Here is a 17,291-nt window from a genome sequence, read left to right as displayed (position 1 = left end):
GGTAGTGCAATGGGTAGAGCAATGGGTAGAGCAAAGCGTCTTGGATGAGAGCTGTCCTACTCCACGCTTTGCCTTGGCAAAATCCGCCTCCATGTTTTTTTCCCACTACTTTCCCACTACTTTTTTCCCACTACTTGCACAGTCGATATGGAGCATCGAACCCCTCCAGATAAAGTTCAGAGTCTCCAATTGTGTCATCCAACCACTTCTCTATTAAGCAGTATGTCCCTGTATGTCCCTGTATGCCCATTGGAATTCCACACTGGCATGAAGTTCATCACATTTATTTCTAAGGGATCTGACATTGGCATGAACTGTCGAGCGGAGTGACAGACATCCTTGTTTTTCACTCATGGCCTTTTGAGGGCTGCCTGCAGTCCTCGGTCAGTCCTATCAAGCCAGTGAAAAAAACTCCAGTGAAAATGGTGGTAGTAACTTTGTTGCCGCAGATCTATAGGAGACATTCCTGTGTGTATGTTATGGATGAGTCTCCATGGTGATTTCTTCCACAGCAACACAATAGTTTTCAGGTTTGCGATGAGATGAAGTAAAGAGATCTGAAGGTTGAGATCTTTTGGAGACGGTACTTTATTCAATGTTACAAAGACATGGGGCGGGTTTCACAGACAAGGCTTAACACTAGTCCTGGACTAAATCACACTTTCCATGAAAATCTCCATTGAATATGCTTTTTAGTCTAGGATTAGGCTTAAGCCTTGTCTGTGAAACCGGCCTATTATGTTTCAGGTTAGCAGGTTATCTCTCTCTCTCTCTCTGGGAGGCTCATCTCCCAGAGAAAGTACACTCACTGAACACTTTATTAGGAACACAATATTAATACTGGGTAGGGCCTCCCTTTGCTCTCAAAACAGCCTCAATGCTTCATGGCATTGATTCCACAACATGTTAGAAACATTCCTTTGAGATTCCATGAAGACATGATTGCATCACGCAATTTCAGGTGCACTTTCAAGCTGTGAATCTCCTGTTCTACCACATCCCAAAGGTGTTCTATTTGATTCAGATCCGGTCTTCATCCTGTGATTTCGTTCCTTGATCATTACCAATTCAGATGTTCCTAGTGAAGTTTTTCATTCAGATTGTCCTAGTCCAAATGTTTATGTTATTTGCTTCTTTTTTAAAATTCAGAATCAGTACTCAGAATCAGTATTCATTCATGTGATATTACACTGTTTACCTGACTAGCTCCAACCTTAACCCTAGCTCCAAACCTTAACCCCTGTAATGAAGCAGTAGCGGTGGACATCTGTGGACATCTGTTGCAATTTAAGACATCTGTGACCACTTATTACAAACAGTGACATTTATTTAGATTTCCTGCTCTGTGTGTGTGTGTGTGTGTGCGTGTGTGTGTGTGTGTGTGTGTGTGTGTGTGTGTGTGTGTGTGCTCTCTCTCTCCACATCCTGTCCATGGACGGATTCATTTAAATGTGTCTTTCTTGTTCCAATTATTCACCAGCTTGATTCAGATTATGTCATTTAAAAAACAAAGCATTAGCGTCTCACAGATATCTGTTTGGGTCTGTGGATTTCACTAATAATTCCCAATTGGATTCCAATATTAGGAAAGAACGGGATGTCTAATGACAAACAAAAAATTATAATAATCGTAATATAAAAGGAGGAACAACAGCGTCAATTCATTCATTCATCATCACCAATCATTGATTGCAATACCATTGTAGGGCCTTTTAGGTTGGCAGTTGCAATAAGGATTAGCATGGAATTGTGGGGTAGAGTGCGAGAGAGAAGAGACCAACATGTATACTGCACTCGTACTAACAGCTGGGACCACTTACCAGAAGACAATGAGAAAGATATGTTCCACAACATTTAGTTTTATACCCGTATTCCAACTATAAGGAATAAAATCACAAGCTGTTTGTAAGGGAGATCCAATCAGACATCTTCTAATCAGTTTACAGTCAAATTACCCAAACATTCCTCGTGCCAATCAACCTAGAGCCGTTTATCCCATTGGGGGAAGGGATCTCAAGAAGCGGGGCAGAATTTAGGCCCCAGCCTACCTCACTGACCTACTCCAACCCTATACCCCTGCGCGTGGTCTCCGATCCTCTGATCTCTGATCAAAGATCCTCCTTCTCGTCATGCCCCGCACTATGCGTCGCACACTTGCCGACCGTGCCTTGTCTGTTGCTGCACCCAAGCTGTGGGACTCCCTTCCACCAGTCATCCAATGCTCGGATACTCTCAACACATTCAAGATCACACTCAAGACGCATCTCAAGACTGCACGAAACTCGGCTTCGTGCAGCATTGCATGGGCCCATTGTTTGTTGTGTTTCTTTTTGTTGTTTGTTGTGTTTCTTTTTGTTGTTTGTTGTCCTGCTTCTCTTCTTTTTTTCTGTACAGTGTCCTTGAGTTTGAGAAAGGCACTTTTAAATAAAATCTATTATTATTATTATTATTATTAGTAGTAGTAGTAGTAGTAGTACTTTGAGCTGCAACGTTTGCAGGAAAAGTGCTATGCAAATAAAAGGTATTATTATTATTATTATTATTATTATTATTATTATTATTATTATTATTATTATTGGGCCTCATATATTATGTATTTGTGGTCCATGTTTCAACTAACTTGCATGAGACCTTAAGTTCAGCTGCTTCAGGCCAATCAAAGCGATGATTTTGGTGGGCAAGTAGTACTATGCAGTAAGTTTCTCAGCAGAGTACAATGTTTTGATGTTATTACATGTGTTATTACACATTATTACAAATGCTTGGTACTTTTTGATACTTGGTAAATTTCAAATACAACCCTCTTTCCATATTTGCAGGACAAGGACTCTTACTGCAGGGGGCACGGGAAATGGCTCAAACAAACTGTACAGTTTTACAGTCAGATAGCGAAACTGTAATCAATTCCCATGGAATGCCCCAAATATTATTACAGCAGTGATTAAACCTGACGTTAACCAGTGTGTGTGTGTGTGTGTGTGTGTGTGTGCCTGTGTTATACCAAAGCATGTTGAGGCAACCATGAGTTGAACCTTAAGGAAATGGGGGTCCATCCGAATTGGATGCAGGTGGTTGTAATCAAACACCCATTTAAAACAAGGTCACCGGTTGAACGTTAGTGATTAAAAAGCCAGACGACATATAGCTTGTTGACTGAAATCTATTTATATAGGAGACAAACAGATCATCATGCCATGCTCTGCTCTAACTCTGTTTATTTAGTCAGTGTAAAAGCAGTTCCTTTCCAGTCCAATGCCATAGATGAAGCGAAGTTTAAGAGTGGGGCCCCATTGTTTTGCATGGCATCATCTGGTCAAATCATAAACTGTGCTCGCTGATTGACTGCAACCATTATACACAAAGGATCTGAGAAACTGTGGAGTGATTTAAAGGGACATCTTACAAAAAAACACCCTCTAGTATATTTCTTGTCTGTCCACCATTATGGTCTGAATATCATTATTTTGTTCATTCTCATAGCCATCCTCATTGACAATACAAATGGTAGACTGTCAAGAAATATAGTAAAACCTTGCTTTAGAATGTCCCTTTAATGTTTTCTCTTAGACAGGTTGATTGAAGGGGGATGGTTTACCATTTTTATCCTTTTCTTTTTCATGCTGATAAAAAAAAACAGACACATTCTTCTACATTATAGATACATTATAGACTGAGTATGTACCCTATCAAGCACAGTGAGGTGAACGTTAAGTAAATCCCAGATGTATACTGTTTGCTCAGCAGACAAACACCCTAAGAACTCTGATGACCAATGTGAAGTCACAGCTGTATAGTAAGTGCTGCTTGTTTAAATAGAAAATGTTAATATTTATCTCTTATCACTTTTGATTCATAGCTGGTGCCGGCTGTGTTTTAGACACAGATGTTCAAGTTGTATTCAATATAAACAAAGACATTTAGATTTGACAGATTTGCTTGGGTTATTTATTATTTTGAAAAAAATCTGATGTGTAGGAGCAAATAATGGTTACATTGCCATTTACATTGCCATGTGTTCTATATGTTACCACCTCTGAATGTTGTACTGTAGGTGTGAATGATTGTTCACCATTGTGTGGGAAGTTCAGAAGCATTTCACTTAAAAGTCATCCAAGATGAATTGGAAAGTAATGATCATCACCAGAACGGGTGAGCTTCCCCAAGTATTACTTATCCTTACTATCTCCTTTGACAATCCAGACCCACTCCTCCCCTAAACCAGCAAAGTTCTTTATTTAATTTATTCTGTTGGTTCACGCACAGAATTTACCTGTTAACCCTGATTTCACAATTGTTACTCTGCTTGCGGCTGGGTTGTTGAGAGAAATTAAGTAACCCAAGTACTACTTAAGCTAAAAACCTTTGGGAAACTGACACCTGATTCAAATCAGCATACTGTATGTATGTGAATCTATCTAATTACATCCATGCCTGTATCTGATCCGAGTCCCACTGATTAGAACTCGTGATTGTTTCCCAAGGGGCTTCAAAGCTTTTTACACAATTCTCTGATTTGGCAAGAATAATTATGGTTCAGCATGTCCAGCTCATATGAGAAATGATTTATTCTGGTCACTTACTAGTGAAGCTGTTGTGAAATGTTTGATAGCAGCACTTGGTCTGAAAGGCAGTTTGGATTACAGTTTAAGTCCCACGTTAAAGCTTATTATTTATTTATTTAAGCTCATATTTAGATATTACATTTTTCAAGAGAGACCTGGTCCAAGGCAGCAGCATGACATCACCTCGATTGACATTCTGGGGGGGACGGAGGTAAAAAGTGGGGAAGGCAATCCTCCACCCCCCTAGAGATTTTAGCTTGCAATGTCCCTCCCGTTCTGCCTTGCTGTCTATGATGTTTACAACACAAAAAGAAAACATCAAGCTAGCTGAACTAGTTTTTGAGATAAGCATTTTGCATCTGTGCACTGTCCATTAAATGTTGTATTAGAAACATCTGGTAGACATGCCTCCACCTTCTTAAACCCTTTCTATTAGTCATACTCCGTGGTCCGGGTGAAACTCATCAGATGCAACCGCCTCCCAGTCACACTTAGCGATGGGTGCTGCCAGAGTCTGATTTAGCGAGACTACAGTCTAGCCAGAGTCTGACTTAGTGAGACTACAGTCTAGCCAAAGGCCAGTGGCTCCCTGATTGGCTCTGGCTTGTGTATCACATATACATTCTCCATTATTTAATTCTGCAACATACAGTATGAGGCTGGATATCCATGGGCATCATGCTGCAGACTGGTACAAGACGAGTAGAAGTCTTTACTTTACTACGAAAAAATAGGGCAACATATGAGAGAAACAATGGTAGTGAGAATGTCTCAAATATTTTAGTTTAAATGACATAGCCTAGGTATACATGGAAGGAGTAGGGCATGAGGGTATAAGTGGAAGGCAAGAGTAGGGTATGAGTTTGGGTGATAAGGGAATACAGTGGTACAGGTATGCAGAGATTTAGGCCAGTGGTTCTCAATGGATCTGTGCCTAAAGCCTTTTGATAGTCTGAAAATCACAATCCTGTCATTTACCATCACTAATCTCTAGGTCCAGATCCAACCACTTCAGAACACAAATGATGATGTAAGATGTTATGGCCGTAGTGTGGTTATGTGTGTGTAAGATCATATACTGTAAATAAAAGTAAATACTGTTAACACTGTAAGAGTGTATACTTTATGACTGCGATCGCACTGCTTTGTGCTTAGTTTGGTCTCGGAAACCGGCGAGACAGCACTTGTAAACAAACCAGAAGCAATTTTCGCATTTCCTGAACATTAAACCAAGATAATAAAAAAAAAGACTTCCCCCTGAAATGCTATATAAACAGGAAACCACAAAGTTTCTCTAGTTGACTAATACTGAAAGTTATGCTCTCCTTCTGGAGAAGACCTGGTGATGGATGGTCTATGTGTTTGTGTGCGTGCATACATTGTGTTGCGTGAGTGTGTGTGTGTGTGTGTGTGTGTGTGTGTGTGTGTGTGTGTGTGTGTGCGCGCGTGTGTGTGCATCTGGTGCTACATGAGAGTGTGTGTGTGTGTGTGTGTGTGTGTGTGTGTGTGTGCACATGTGTGTGTGGTCCAGGCTGTGTATATGGCTGCGACCCATCAGCTGTTTCTGCTGTGTTTACATTTCTGCTGTGATCTGCTGTGTTTATGTCAGAAGTATCAACATCACATCTTGAGTACACATCCAGTGTCTAGAACACCTTACTTGCTTTAAGACACAAGCAATTTAATATAATTTGGAAACTGGTCTTCTCATCTAAGTCAAAAACAGAACTCAGGAAGACCTCACTAATTTTTCCAAATTAGATTTTTAGATTACATTTGAGATCAGAATAATAAGTTGCGAAAGGAGAAAATACGATTGTGTTGCACCCTAGAACATGAGACATGACATATCAGTGAGCATTAAACTGTAAAAAAAAAAAAAAAAAGGAAAAAAAAGCAGTAAGTACTTAGCATGAATGACATCAAGACACTGAATAAGAAGGCAACCTAAACTGTCGATTAAAAGAAAAATAATCTATATAATCTAATACTCAATGTGTGGAGGGGGGTTGCCATATTTATGCATGTTCGCTATTGTGTGGGAAGTTCATAAGCTTTCGCTTGAAAATCATCCAGGACAAAAGCCTCTGCATTTCAACACAGGTGTAAAATATACACTTTTTATAATACATTGTCCCTGATACTATGTCTTGTATAGCTGAACTAGATGACACTGGCAGCAGTACCAGTGACAGTATTGTGTATTGGCGCAGGTTGTTTTTAAAGCCCTAGCTATTAATTCATGTTATATCTGTGTTGTATCTTCAAATCTACAAAGTTGAGATGCAGGGGGGTATACTATGAAGCCAGATTTACATGTTCAGGATTATTCAGAGTTATCAGGTTTAAGCTATCGTCAGGTACAGTACAGGTTACAGTACAGTCCATTCATTCATTCATTCATTCATTCATTCATTCATTCATTCATTCATTCATTCATTCATTCAGGTTCAGGCTCCCTCCATGTCATGAGTTTGAGTAGAGCTGCCTCTTAGTCCTAGTCATAGTTCAGGGAATCCAGAAATCCAGAAAGTTGTCAGTGCCACAGTTTCTTTGTTGCCGAAATCAACCCTGATTTCCAACCATGAACCTCAGAACCTGCTCTACTATGCCAGTGATTCCTAGAAAGCAGCACGCGCTCTGGCGCTGTTCAACAGAAGGACCTCGCATCGGAGGGAGAGGAGATATTGGGTCCAGTGGAGAGCACAGCTTTGTGCTATATACTATATATACAGTGCCTTATATACTTATTAACTTATTAACCTTATTAACCCCTAATTGGGCGCTGACTATGGCTGACCCTCTGCCTAGAGCCAAAACATTTTTTGTACAACTTTTTTTTTGTACACTAATCTAATCTAAAGAAACGTATTTGGGAACACCCCCTGAATGTTACAAAACATCTGCTAAATGTTTTCGGAATAAAATTGGACCAGGTTTCCTTGTCACCAAGTGCCTTGCCGTTTCCATGAAAACATTTTTGGTGAAAGTTGAAAGTGAATCCTACCTGTTGGTGTGAATAGAATCACTCAGCTATTCATTCAAGCATGTCACTGTAAAGAAGAGAGAAACAATACCTGTTTTAGACCCATAGGCATGGATTTATGTGCTAAATATTCCAATCATATTTGGTGTTATTGGGAAAAATACTAACACAATACATCACACAAATACTGTATTATATATGTATATTTACACACACACACACACACACACACACACACACACACACACACACACAGGTACCAAGAGGTAACAGTTGTGTGTTCACAACTTCTATTCAATCCAAATTGAAGAAATGATAAGCCATTTTATGTTAAGGTTCTGGGTCTCATCAAGAATGTTCACCCCCTCCTGTCAACATTGATCCAAAACAGAAGTAAAAATAGGCCTATTCAATTCAAAGACTTACAGTTTTACCACATGAGGACAAAGGCATTTAGAGGTAATGGGTTGTTAAACAATAAGTCTGTCCAATACACCCTGAAACACAATATGTAAGGGGTCAATAATTCTGTAGGCTAAGACATTTGAAATGTAGGAATTCATATCAAGTGAAAATACAAGTTCCAGCAGTTACCTGACAAGCAAAACTTAAGGAATAGCCTACTGGACTAGCACAATCAACGTTTGGTTGTCTAATGTATTTGACATTAAAACACCTATTGGCGTGCTGCCGAATGGAAGAAACATGCCGTGTCTTTCATTTACACTTTCGTCCTCTTAACGGAATATAGCCTACAGTTAAAGTTGTAGACAAGAATATACAGTAAAAATACCCAATTTATCAAACATTGATCACTCTGAGACCTTTCGAATTTCGATCATTGTATTAATGGTTAAACCAATCACAGCATTAGGCCTATGCAATATAAAAACAATGTTGTTCACGCTGAGCAGAAAAGCGTGCATAAACGGTGTGCACTTACAGTGGACTGGTCCGTTATCAGTGCGTCCAGGCAGGAATCCCATCCCCTTCTACGAGCCAGTCATCTGAAACAGTCTTGTTCTGCAGGAATTGTCTCAGCCACTCCCCCATACCCCGCCCGATTCGTTGCATAGTTTGGAGGAGGCTACTTGTCGTACTAGTCCACAGGAACAATATCATTCGCTCCAAAAACCTCCATATTCTGGGAAACAATTTGGCACGATCGGAGACTCGGCTCAGCGGGGAAAGTTCTGAGGAACTTCTTCTGAATTTCCTCAGAACTTGTACAGCTGAGTCGAGTCACCGATCGTATAATATTTATAAGAAAATCAATAGTTGGACTATTAGCCTACTGTAATAACTGTAGCCAACACAATTAATAAAGTGTTATTTGTTTTATTTATTTATTTTTTATTTATTTTTACCTCCAGAGCCACAGCCGCCCCAATGCATGTGGCAAGATTACTGCTACATCAACACCCAGCCACGACCTTTTGATTATCTATAGGTAATAATAAACTAATTATATATTGATATTGATATTGATTATATACTGATATTTCAGGGTATCATTGTTACATGGGTAGCATGCTATTAAAATCTTACCACTGACATGACACACAACACACAACATCAGAATCAGAATTGCTTTTATTATATATTAGAAGAGTAAAATTATTTGGCTTTGGTTCCTCAACATTGGCATTGCAGCACTCAGATACAAAATCATAATAACAAAAAGTAAAGTAAATAAGTAAAATAAGTAATCCTACAGTAATAAAGTAAGAACCCGATGGTTTTACAGTGGCTTCAATAGTGCAGACATGCTGTGCAAAGTACAATAATCTGAAATGCAGTATAATACAGTACGGTAGTGAAGTAGTCCAGTGGTATACAAGTAATCCAGTAGTGTGCAAGTAGTTATAATACTGTAATATGTTCATTTTTGTAGTGTGCGTGGGGTTGGTTTGGGGGTGGCAGTCTTTTGTTTTCTTCCAGTATGTTTTGTAGGGATTTTATAAAAAGTGATGGTCTTGAAGAGACAGATAACAAATGACAAACTCAGAGATCTGTTTTCAGAGACAAAGAACAGCTATTCAGCCTATAGGATTAGTATGCACTAATTTATATAAGCATCCTATATGAATATTAAACTGTATGGTTCGAGAGCATTAGGTACACACAGAAACCGGACACGTGAAACACTTAAGTGGTTGTAACCCAGATAATAAAGGGTCCCTGGGCAAGATACACTATTCAGTGTTTAATGAGATAATCTATTTCAAAACTACATAAGATACATAGCTCAATTTTTAGCCATTATCCATCAGTTTCTCCAGGAGCCAGATTGCTTGGGGGAAATAGTTGTTTGACAACCTTTGTGTTTTAGCCCTGAGGCTTCGGCACCGTTTCCCTGATGGCATTAGCTCTAACAGTCTCTGATTGGGGTGGCTGGGGTCCCTAATAACCCTGAGGGCCTTTCTGACACACCGGTCCTTGCAGGTGTCCTGGATGGAGAGAAGCTCACATCCGCTGATCTTCTCAGCTGTCCGCACTACCCTTTGCAGCGTTTTGTGATTTTGGGCAGTGCAGTTCCTATACCAGCCAGGCAGTGATTGGTTGTGCTCTGGTTGTGTTCTGAAGAACGCCCCTAGGATCTTAGGCCCTAAGCCAAACTTTTTCAGCCACCTAAGATGACATTGTGCTTTTTTCACCACCTGGTTGTTCTTGAAGCAGGAGGGCAATGTAACCATGGAGAGGGAGAGGTTGAATTATGGTAAAGACATCAGCCAGCATGGTCTGCGCACGCTTTAAACACCCGGCCTGGAATTCCATCCTGCCCGGTCACCTTGCGGATGTTGATGCACTTGAAAAACTCAGGCACGTCTTCCTCAACGATGGCCAGTGCACTGGCTGTGCCGTCTGTGGTGTGGGCTCTCTCTAGGAGGTGTGTGTGGCTTAGTTCAATACATTTGTTGTGTAGGGTTTGTGGTAGTGTTTTGATGGGTAGGTATACAAATACAAATAAACACTTATAAGATACACATTAATGCTTATGTGTTTACTAAAATCAAGTGTTACCCATTTTTCGTATAAAAATGTACACAACGTGTACAATTCTTGTGTTGGATTCCATTCATAGATGTTTTGATTTGCTCTAGGCCTGACATTCTTTACACAGCTGTGAAAAACTTTCTTGAACAGGTTATATTCAAGCAGGTGGTACATAATATTGTGTTCACCTAAATGAACCTCATTTTATGAAGTCTGAGTAATTACTCATGACATTTTGTCTGAGGTTGATGCACAAACTGTAAGTGCATTATGTAGGTTCATGCATGAAAACAAATACCATCTGCTCGAATGATGGATGAAAAAATATTGTTCACTATTTGAATTATAGGAATGTGTACCCTGGAGCAAACATGCCCAACCCCCGCACAAACATATTAGACCTATCAAAAAAATAACCTATTACGGGATATTTTGGGTGTGTTGTTTGTGATTTAAGAGCAGTAGACAAGCACAGAAGTGTCTTGTATTGTCTGTCATCATGCAGCAGCCGATACCGACCCCCCCCCCCCATCCCTTCCCTTCCTTCACTCCCCACTTCCCTTCCTCCTCATCTACAGCCCATAAATCTTGAGGCTCTGACGATAAGCTTTCTCTCCTCATTCACTTGAGGTGTTAAAGTACATACAAACTGTAAATCATCTTCTAATGGCTACATCCAGCATGATAATGCACCATGTCACAAAGCAAAAGTCGTCTCAAACTGGTTTCATGAACATGACAATGAGTTCAGTGTTCTTCAGTGGCCTTCCCAGTCACCGGATCTGAATCCGATCGAGCACCTTTGGGATGTTAGAGAAGGAGATAGAGAGGGAGATTCACAGCTCGAAAGTGCACCTGAAAAATATGCAGTCGTCATGGACCAGAATCTCAAAGGAATGTTTCCAACATCTTGTGGAATCAATGCCAGGAAGAATTGAGGCTGTTTTGAGAGCAAAGGGAGGCCCTACCCAGTATTAGTATAGTGTCCCTAATAAAGTGTTCAGTGAGTGTATATTTGACATGGTTTCAAAAGTTGAAGTGTGCTTGATGTAGCCTAACTTGCCTTTTTTCATTTGCACTTTTGAGACGATCTCAGTTTCACTTACTGCGTACTTACTGAACTTCAGTTGTTCTTCTCTGCCAGAAGATCACATTCAACAGTAGAAGTTTTAAAATATATATATTTCGTAAATTACTGTAAGATTCACAGCAGTGTACCAAATATGTTTTTTGTACTGTACATCTGACTGCATTGCATGAGCAAATTCTGAGAAAGGGGGAATATTATTCAGTGCTGTAATCAGATATTACTATACAATTACTGTAAGATAATATGGTTTGGTACTGTAACTTTACATTGGATCACGGTTGAGGGGAAAATACTTGTTGTGGTAAAGATGCAGTAGTATTTGCAATATGGAAGGCAGCATGTCCAGAAACACTTTCATAGTCATGATGTACCAGGCAAAAGAAGGATATCCCTACACTCCAACCCACACATACTCTTGCACAAAGACAGCTCCTCAACGCCTGAATTGAACCCTTCAAAACATACACCCAGTTGTATAACACCCACACACACATGTTCCAGCCTGTCTCTAACTCTGAACTTGTGAGCACACACACACACACACACACACACACACACACACACACACACACACACACACAATAAAAAAATATATATTTTCCTCTCCGTTATAATGTGTGTTTGGTTTGTTTTTCCGCTCTCAGCTGCACCCTCACCTCTTCTTTCTCATATTCACATTTGCAGTGTTTATTCATTTTCTACACATTCTGTGTCTCTACAGTGCATGCCAACACGTATGATAGTTTGATTAGTTTAGTTAGAAATATGAAGAAAAAAACACACCATTTGATTGATTGAGAAACCACACTGATCTACAGAGATGGATGTTATCAGTGATTCTGAGCCTGTATTCCCTGGGGGATGCATGAGTAGACAATAAAATGCATTTCTTATCAGTCTAGCATCTGTGTTAGATATGAGTACATCATTTCCTATCCGTTTAAATGTTTTATGGGAAAACTGGCAGAAAGCCCACATACATGCTTTTATTTCAGTTTGTACTTGGCATGGATTCCCAACTTGGAACAGACAGGCATGACAGTATCACTGGACAATGTAATGTACTCTAATATTACAGCAGTGTGTTGTATTCAGTATTATGTGTTTTGAACTCCTAACCACAATCGACTGGACTTGTTCTCTCCATGTTGGTGAAGGTACAGTATACTGTAAGAGTTTGTTACTGGTTGATGGATTCGGTGAGTAATCCCCTAGTTAGTGTAGAGTAGTGGTGATTACTCCCCGAATCCATTGCATTGCAATATTTTGGATTGACTAGCGAGTGTGTCATTTCAACAACGTTGACATTTATTTACATTTTTCTGAATAAAAATCTGAACATCACCTTGTACTCCTGACCTCTGTGCCTACTTGTATCACTGGCATCCCCAGCCCCCTATGGTGTTACAATGTGCACATTCTCCTTGCAGATTTTACGCTAACAATCTAGTGCAGATGTACTGTAGCACTTTTGATAGGTCAGCATGTTTCCCCCTGGACTAACTTACATCATAGTGAACTGGCTGGCCAATGGATTCTGTATACAGTATGGCCCCATATTCTGCTTTTGTTGATTAACTCTTCCATCCAACAGAGTACCCTTGATGAAGCCAATCTTTGCAGCAAGTGCACAGAATGACTGTTTACTGAAAGTGCTCATGACTCTCCTGTTGGACAAAACAGGAATGTTTTGACAAAACAGGAATGACAAACAACCATGTCGACCAACTTTGCAGAAAGTGATGTTGTTGATGACAGAGGGGCCCTAGTTACCCAAACTTTCCACACACATCTCGCCTGGTTGTCAATGAAAATAGTGATTGTTAACAACACAGATGGAGCTCAACGTACCCGTGCCCGGAGGCTAACCAAATCACCTCATCATTCCTGACTGTGAAGATGGGATGTAAAGATAATAAGTGTCGAATTTCTTTACTGTTGTCATGGAAATGGTTTCCCTCTTACCTTTCCCAAGGTAAGCCCCGCACACTGAACATTTTCTACCTATACCTCAAAGAATTATGGTATGTCAGCCATCAGCAGGTAACAAAGGGGCTTGATGGATTGAGCGCTGAAAGATGGACAGGAGTGGAAAGCTGCTGAACTTTTAAAAACGAATTGAATGCGGGATGCATGTAGCTGCATGTTAGTCGGACACAGTGGCTTGGGCTGTTTCACCCTGAGGGAAGGAGGGCAGAGCAGGCCAGTCCATATCAGACTGAATGGCATTTGTATTGGTTTGTCAACACTTTGGGTTCAGTCAATGTAATCATAATATGGAGAGCATAATATAAAATGCTCTGAAACGATGATTGAACCACAAATCAAATTGATTTGTATTTGTATATATACAAACAGAAAAGATTCTGGCACAATATAAACACATGACAGACACAGTAGCTAACATACTGCACTTGGCTAAGATACTGCACTTGGATAACATACTGCATTGGCACTTCAATCACTACAACTACTACTAAGTGCTAAATATTTATCTAATTTGAGATTGAATTTATTTATCTGACCTGTACAGCATCCTGAATGACATCCTCTAATATACAGCTATCTTTCTTGGTTCAGTGAACCAGTCCATTCCCCTAGGGTTCTTCTTCATTATGGTGAGGCATGGTCTCCCCAAACCATTAAACTGGTCCGGATCCAACCCACATCATAATCATTACAATGTGTTGTAGAGGATCCACCAACACATAAAGTCTAGGGCAGAATAACAACTTCACGTTCAATATTTCTATATGCTCATGAACCTAACTCCAAAGTTCTTGGAGGGAGTGCAGGGCAGGTCCATAGAGCGTGGATAAGAGTACCCTCAGTACCCGCTGTGACTCCTGACCCATGACATCTCCAGGCACCACTGTCTTCCTCTGTAGACTGAAGACCCATCTCTCCAGGCTCCACCTTAACTGTCTCTCCCCTCTGTCCCCTCTACCCCCTGTAGAGTTTTTCTACTGTAAATAATAATAATATATACACGGGTAGGTGTTTGGGAGCTGACCATTGCTTGCATGTAGGAGGTGGCAGTTCTATCTGCTGCCCGGGAGGTGAGCACTAGGGTCTTGAATCTGATGCGAGCTGCTACTGGGAGCCAGTGAAGGGTGTGAAGGAGAGCGGTAGCATGGGAGAATTTGGGGAGGTTGAACACTAGACGGGCGGCAGCATTCTGTATGAGCTGCAGAGGTCTGATGGAGGAGGCAGGGAGCACGGTCAAGAGTGTGTTGCAGATACAGTCTTCACTGTATCTGTCAAATAAAATGAAAAATATGAGTGGGACTGCCCCACTCAGAAAAAATAACGTGTGTTGCAGTAATCAAGGCAGGAGATGTCCAGTGTCTGGACCAAGAGTTGAACTGCTTCTCTGGTGAAGAATGGAGGGATGTGATGGAACACCACTAACCAACCAGAAACACCTGTCAAGCCATACTGTTACATAGCCCTGAAATAGTGGGGCTATGTATAAAAGGATTGTAATTTCTAAATGGTGAAACCAATCTGAAAAAAGAAAGCATTGAAATAAAGTTGAGAATCTCTACTTTAATTTCATAGTAATTGTTAAGTAGAGCTAGAGTAAAATAAGCTCCCTTCCAAAAATCCTTTGAAATGCTTCTTTCCTACTTGCTTCCAAATTACTTACTTTCCTACTTATGGAGGGCACTGTACATTATGGCTGTGTTTGTAAATTTGCTCTGGAAATCTGATCAGCACTCATGGAATGCCTCTTGTCCAATCAAATTACGTGGTCCCTTTATGACTTTGAACCAGTGTGCGCTCCGACACTCTCAGAGCGAATTTACGAACCCAGCCTTAGTTCTGAAGATATAATTTATTACCCCTTGTTTCTAGGCAACCACAGACATGAGACCACATATTTTTGAAGAGTCATCCATTTTAATCACCCTGTGATGGAAACAGGCCCATGGAATAAGTGGTAAGCACATTTAAGTTCAAACAACAGTTTTTTTGCCGTTCCAAGTGATGTTTTCATGTTCAAGGAGTCATGATTCTTGTGTCTGAACAATTACAGACAAGTTTGAAAACATATCACAAGTGCTTTCAGAAGTTACAATATGAGGCTATACTGTTAGCATGACTGGATACAAGTTTGTTAACTGGGGGTGAGGGTGGGGTAATATGAGCCAAAAGGCTTAGGGTAAGTTGAGCCAATGGCTCCCCCTTAAGATTATTACTAAAGTATTATTTTACTATAATTCTACTATTGAATACTTACATTTTATTTTATTTTATTATTATTATAGAAAATAATGAACATATTTGAATGCCATTTGAAGCTAGAGAGTTGCTTGTTGTGTATCTGTTCTAGACACGTTTAGTGTGTACAGTATGTTACAGTAATGTGTCAAATCGGGAATATACATCGATTTCCTGTTGCACTGGTAAATGTACAGATACCGGGAAATCTATACAATGTACAAACATTTTGAACAGTGGTTCAATTGCTCAATTGCTGAAAGATGGAACCAGATAGCGTGGGTTTGGTTTGGGTCAAAATGTGTCACTTACAGAGATAATACATTTATAGATTTGCCACAGTGACACAATGGCTGTGACATGCAGCGCCCTGCATAAGCAATGAGACAGTGAAGCATTGTTTCTTCTTTTGACTGTAATGATTATCATAAAGTTGCACAGATGTCACATAAACACTAGTGACCCACTGCCAATGGAAGCCATGCATGTCCATGCCATCTCACTGCCTCCATCGTGTTTTACAGATGATGAGGTATGATTTGGATCATGAGCCGTTCCAAGCCTTCTCCATTCTTCTTCTTCCCATAATTCTGGTACAAGTTGATCTTATTTTCATCTGTTCAAAGAATGCTGTTCCAGAACTGGACTGGCTTTTTTATGTCTTTTGGCAAAGTCTAATCTGGCCTTTCTATTCTTGAGGTTTATGAATGGTTTGCACCTTGTGGTGAACCCTCTGTATTTGCTCTTCAGATTCAGATTCAGATTCAGATAACGTTTATTGCCATTATGCTTGACACATGTAGGAATTTGCTTTGGCATTTACAGAAGGTGCATTTATGCTTTTTTCACATACATGAACAAAACAAGTACAAATACAAATGCAAAGACAGGACAACACAGGACAGACAGTGCATGAATAGTGCTGTATATAAAGTGCAGTGCAGAGTTATTCAAGGTCCAGTGCATGTTCAGTCCTGGGCAGACTTGCGGGGGGAGGGGGAATGGGGAGGCGGGGGGAGGGGGAAGCCAGAGTCATTTAGCAGCCTGGCGGCTGAGGGGAAGAAACCGAGCCTTTCCTCAGCTGCCGGAGGAAGAACATCCTCTTCTGGGCCTTCTTCGTGAGGGCCTCGGTGTTCCGCTCCCACTTAAGAAGTCTTGTGAAGTCTTCTCTTTATGGTACACTTAGATAATGATATGGATACCTCCCAGAGACTGTTCTTCACTTGGCTGGATGTTGTGAAGGAATGTACCAAACTCAGAATGTAATGACTCAAATGTACCAAACTGTTGATTTGGCCACTCCTACTGTTCCTGCTATGTCTCTGATGGATTTTAGTTTTTGCAGCCTAAAGATGGCATGTTTCACTTGCATTGATAGATCCTTTGACTGCATGCTGTGTATTCACACTAACAGCTTCCAAATGCAGATGCC

The sequence above is a fragment of the Nansenia antarctica genome, assembly GCF_963989245.1.
Source record: "Nansenia antarctica genome assembly, chromosome: 10".
In the NCBI taxonomy this organism is placed as follows: Eukaryota; Metazoa; Chordata; class Actinopteri; order Argentiniformes; family Microstomatidae; genus Nansenia; species Nansenia antarctica.
The sequence above is the reverse complement of the archived record's forward strand: the minus strand, read 5'-3'. Positions refer to the sequence as shown.